The sequence below is a fragment of the Gymnogyps californianus genome, chromosome 16 (genome assembly GCF_018139145.2).
Source record: "Gymnogyps californianus isolate 813 chromosome 16, ASM1813914v2, whole genome shotgun sequence".
NCBI classification, from domain to species: Eukaryota; Metazoa; Chordata; class Aves; order Accipitriformes; family Cathartidae; genus Gymnogyps; species Gymnogyps californianus.
Genome location: NC_059486.1, coordinates 13,057,185 through 13,063,184, shown reverse-complemented (window position 1 = coordinate 13,063,184; position 6,000 = coordinate 13,057,185).

Sequence of the window (6,000 nt, the reverse complement as noted above, 5' to 3'; positions counted from 1 at the left end):
CGCCCCGCGCACCTCGGCGCGGAGGGGGCGCGGAGGGGGCGCGGCGGCGGGGGGTGCCGCGGCCATCCCCTCACAGACAATGGAGCTCCCCTCAGGGACGCCGCCGTGAGAGGAGCCGGGCGGGGAGGGGAGGGCGGGCAGGCGGGCGACGGGGAGCCCGGCGACGGCGAGAGGGGGGGCGTTTTAATTAACTTCGGAAAGTTTTGGCACAACTTCTCATTTAAATCGGCTCTGCCTGCGCCGTGCGGCGGGGGGGCCGCGGCCAACGGCCCCTGTCAGAGGAGAAAGGCTGACGCGTCCCTCAGGGTGGCCCAACTGTCGCTGCCTTCCCGCCTCCCCCCCTCACCTCAAATCAGGCGTTCACCTCTGATTTATTCCCCGTCTCCCCCGGCTAATTTCGATGGAAAATACCTGTTGATAATTTTAGAATAAAAGATTTTTTTTTTCCCTAGATGCCGCCAAGGAAAAATCTGCCTTTTTTCTTTTCTTTCAAACCACTATTTCTCTCCACTTGAAGGTTGAAGGTTAATGTAGATTGCAGCTTCTGAGGGATTAAAAAATAAATATGAATCTCGTTGATAATTGACTTATTTTCTGTTTGCAAGCAGCAGTAAAACTTCCCCACAAAAAAAAAAAAATCTAAATTTGCAGGTTAAATTATGAAGCTTTCCAGCCTGTGTCTGCCACTCCAGAACTCATCCTTTTCACTGTAAGATACTCAGGTTTGTTCCTTATGTCAATTAATCTCAAACACACCTCTATAATCATTAAAGTATTCCAGATTTATACCAATGTAACTGCTTGGGACCTGGAGAACCTCTCCTTCGGTACACAGCTCAGCCTGAGACCCACAGGACCCACCTGTATATCTTACCAGAAGCCACTCTGAGATCGGTGAGGTAGTTGGTAGTTTTATTGCCCATGTTAATATCTATCCAAGTCTATATACTGCTCTTAATGCCTATATACTGCTCTTAAAGCCAGTGACAGCAAACACAGATAGTCCGATCCTGCTCCTTGGAAGTCAGGGGCAAATTCCTCTTAAGTGACACTGATTTGGGCCCACAGTATCTCTCACTGTGGACTGCTCTGCAGAGGGAGGCAGGTAGCATCTCCATTGCAGAGACACAGGAACAGTCACGGAGCAATTAGTTGATTTCCTCCGCATAAAGGAGAATTCAGGCAGAGTGGGAAAAGCGAGCCAGCCTTTGAACCCCCCCGGCTCATGCCCTAGCGACTGCACACTGCATGAAAGAAACATCTAAAAATTATGACTGGTACCAGATGAAATACGTGATCTTGTTACAGTTTTGTATTTTATCTCCAGTCCAAGCGCGTCACTCCCACTATCGTGGCAAAGCCCAGAGTGGCACAGACTATCCTTACAACAACTGATCCACGCTCCGGTCTGTTAGAGAGGGGACCCGAGAGCCCCAGGCATAGAATTACACGCTCAGTGACAATATTTTCACACTGGTGCTTGGGACTTTAACTGTGTAATTCTTATTAGAGTCCTGAAAGATTGCACTGGTAAACCCTCACATCCAGCACTGTGTGACGGAGAACTTTGCATCCCTAAAACTTCGCTTCCAGATTTGTAAATAACTGCCTTTCTGTTGATTCCTGGAAGGCCAGCGAAGTCCTGCAGGCGAGGGGCATGCCGCTCTGGGATTTTCCATGGCTGTGTGGTTGTTTACAGTCACACCAAGTGAGTGCGAAATGGGAGTGTTCCGAGCTTGCCGTGTTTTTCACGGCTTTACACCAACTCTACAAAACTGCGCTCAGAGCAACGCTGTGAAGACCAAGATCCCCTGTGTTTTGCTTGGGTTTTATAATGACAGCTTCAAAATATACAATATTCGGGGGGGGATAAGGAAATGATCCTGTAAAGATTATCCTTTCTTCAGCACAAGATGCTGTAAGCTTTGGAGCGAACTGTGAGGGTCAGGCTTGATGAGATGGTCAGGCTTGTAGGGCCAGATTATTTGTGCTGGAAGCGGGAACCCAGCAGCACCACATCTCAGTATCTTACATCCGCTCTGCAGTTCTCTGGGCACAGGTAGCAGTGGTGGCACAAGACACAAGACTGGTAAATGACAACCTTACTGCTTGGCCTCAGACGCTATGTAAGCTTCAACTGACTTTATTAGCTGCCTCTTGTTTTTTTTGCAGACACCGCTGAATTTGGCTTGGGTAGGAAGTTCCTACAAGTTCTTCCTATCTGCCATGCGCTCTGCGGATTCACTTCAGTTGTTTCGAACCAGGTGTAGCCACAAGAATAAAACCACCATCGTGCCTGGGCCCTGGGCCGACAGTTTAGCAGGGTGACCACAGATTCGAGCTCCCTCAGAGGGGCTGCTTGCAGTTTAAACTTGTTTTATGTCACGAGCATGGCTTGCACCACTGAGAGTTGCATTCTGCACACACGCAAACGCTGCATCGAGTGTAACAACTACAGTTCCAGCAGCGTGCACGCTCCAGGCTGTTTGCAGCAAGCCGCAGGTCCCTGCTCTGCAGACTGATGGCACAGTCTTGTTCACTGACAGCAGAAGCAGCTCTTAATCACCAAGTGGCCAAGTCATAGAGCAGGAAATACAGCAGAGCCATTTTATCACACATTTGACATTTTGAAGCCTTCTCCGCACTAAGAGGTAACTTGAAAATAAATGTGTGGGCTTATGTTTTTCAGCAAGGGAGGATGGACAGTAAGAGGTGCCTGTCTCTTCAGTCATCTGCAAGCGCAGATGATATATTTTCCAGGTACAGCTCCCTCTTCTCAGTTGTGCAAGATCTGCAACATTCACCCTGTCCCCCTCCTCTTTTTCTTTTCTTTGTATTTTCTCTGTTCCCTCTCCTGGTTTGACTTTCTCACCTCTGCTCCTCCCAAACCACTGGGAATACTCAGCAGCCAGTGTTTCCACAGAGTAAGCCTTCCAGCCCCTGCTTAGCCAAGCTCTGACTGATCTCAAGGAGGTTTTCCCTTCCCAAAGCCCTGCGAGGTTGGATGCCGTACCCCTCTGGCGAGGGCGTAAGGAATACGCATGCAAAGTGTGACGTTGGAAGGCGCTGGCAGCTGGTTGTCAGGACGGCCTTGGGCCATGCTTTAAGACAAACTTGTTTGTCCCCTTGTATCTGGAAATAAAGCTAAATAGCCGTCGGTGTCTGCAGAGCTGTGCTGTAACACTCTCGGAGACCTGCGAACGGAGAGCGCAAACTAGGCTTGTTTCTTATCATCTTGGATTAAATCGACGATGAGAGGAATTGAAGATGGCACGGCAAGACCCTGTTTTTTCCTGGCATGTCTTTGACATGTGTAAAACATTACATTTGCGCATTAATTTCAATGTAATTAATTGTTGTCAGGCTTAATGAATTGAGTGACTTGGGCATGTTCTAACTGTCCTTTACCCACCACAGAGACCCGTGTAGCAGCAAGGGGAAAGAGACGGGAAGTTTGTTCCTTTTTCTGGAGGGAGTTTATGTTCAAATACTTATCCCCACATTTCTAGGGATCTAGCATCATACATAAAATAATCATAGATGCACCTACAAGCTTCTGAGCGCTAATTTCATCTGCAAGTCTCCAAACTGCTCTCTTGTGCTAGAACTAAGATGATCATCCAAAACGAAGTGAAAAGTCTCTGATAGACCTAGGCTGAAAATTAAGCTTTTTAAGTCCTGAGTGAAGGCAGGCTTAACCTCTTTGAAGAGCACAACTGGTAGAGGCAAGTGGGTGTCAGCTCTAATAAATACCATTTGAAAAGATACTTTACAGAGCTGAGTACCTTTCTTCCTGGGATGGTAATGAGCCAGCACCTCCCGGTGCAGCACACCTCCTTCCCCAGGCCCTGCGCCAGGGACACCTCGCATGCTGCTGGGGCTGTCTGGGACACTGGAGCCGAGGGAAAATTGTGCATTTTATCCCTTTTGGCACCATTGTTGCTCCCTTCTTATCGCCTTGCTACAGCTCCTTACATTCCTGTCTCTGTTCCTTCCAACTGCTTCCTACTGATGGTACAAGGTCTCCCTCCTGCTCTTTCTGTTCCCGAGAGAAAGCCGGCAGCCCTTGGTGTCCCTCTACTGTGATCTGCTTTTTGGCTGATGTTTGCTGCTTACTGCCCCATCCTCACCCAAATGCACGAGAGATGCCCAATCCTGAATAGAAATGCAGATTCCCCAGCTCTACCCTGTTGCCTTTTCCTCTCACACCTCAAAATACCCCTGGAAGCTCTGGATTGCTCCCCCGCTGCGGGAAACAGCCCTCTGAGACCCTCTGCAAGGGGGGCTGCGATACGGCACGGGGCTGCGATACAGCACGCCGAAGCCAGAAGCGCTGCCGCAGCAGCCGTGAGCCAGGCCCCAGGAAATCCTCTCCCAGCGCCTGGCCCACGTCAGCAGCCAGGCTTCCAGCAATTTGGGATCGAAGTTTAGATGCCTATTCCGGACAGGCTCTCCCCTTAAATTCTCCCAGACAAACTTTTTCCCAGCCTAGCCCTGCTCCCCACTTTCAGATGGTTCCTCCCAGGCCAGATGTCGTGTTATCTGGACCGACTTTCCCTCCCAGCCTTGTTTTCCTCCTACTCCTGAGTCCTTTGTCTGGCTGCCAAGTGGAACAGCCCTGCCAGGCAGACAGCTGCTCAGCATCGCCGGGCGGGTGCTGCCCTATGGGCTGAGGAGCCGATTCCAGGCTCGTTCCATCTTCGAGGGGGACATTCTGCCTTAGAGATGGCGTGTACCAGAAGGAGAAAAAGCAAATAACACCTGTAAAGCTGTCAGAAGAGACTGGAAATGTTGAAGATAAAAGAGGCCTTAATGCTACCCTAGGTTTACCTTCGAGATAGCATGAGTAGCAAGCCTGCTCTCTCCTGCTTCAGCTGGAGGTCTCCCTGGAGGACCACAGAGCGGGAGTGAGAAGTTTCCAAGCCCTCAGCCACAAAAGCACAGGCCTGGAATCTCTCTAATGAGAGTTTTCCTCTTTGCAGTTTGCCAGGCAAACAAGTACCAGGCACCAATATCAAAACCAGCACAGATTCCAATGAAAACCAGCAAAGAAAATAAGAGCAGAAAGGAAACAGCTTCATTTTGCTTGTTAAGAACAGGCAAATAAAGCTACTGAGCCCCCCTCAGCCAGCAGGAGAGCTCTCCCTGCCCTGCTGAGCCCAGGGTGAAGCCAAGCGGGCTGCCCGGCCGGGGGCTCGGGCCAAGGGGCTCCTCCTTCCTTGCCGTTGCTTGCAGGGATGGATTATCACGTTATCCCCAAGTTACAGGGCTTCCCTGCATCGTCTTTCCAGACAAACGAGCGCTCCACCCTGCCCGATTCCTTCAGTTTGTCTGGAAGGACTCTCCCTTCTTGCCCTGCGGGCTGGACTCTCGTTACCCTCCCACTCCCGAGCCCTTGAAGGCTGTGCCAAGGAGGGCGGCCCAGCCCAGGGCGCAGCGAGCTGGCACCGCTGGGCTGCCGGGCTGCGGCACGGCCCTGCCTCTGCCTCCTGCCCTGTGCGGCTGTGGGCCCAAGGCAGGGAATACCCCACCCTTTGGCTGGGGCAGAGGAGGCTCGGAGACTTGCTTTCATCCCAGCCCTGTCTGGGAAAGCTCCTCAACCTGCTCTGTGTCCGGGAGCGGAGGAATCCACAGCAAAGCTGAGTGCTGGCTCGCCTGAAGTGCTTCCCGTACGCAGGCTGGTGTCAAACACCCAAATGCCCTGATCAAATTGTGTCCACGTGAAATAAGCGTCTATGTGACATCTGCGATGGCTGCAGAATCGAATTACATTTTGGAGGGACACATTGGAGTTAAGCCTCACAGAAAACCTTCCAAGTGCAAACCAAGTTTCACCAGACCAGTGACATATTCCTGAAACAAATAATCGAGAGGCAGAAACACCTCTGTCCCTCATAGCCTCATTGAGACACCAACTGTAAAGCCTGATGGGAGCATCCCTAGTTGCTTTGTTACTGGTCATTTGAGCAAAGGAAGCGGAGGAGAGAGTGGAAGCGAAGC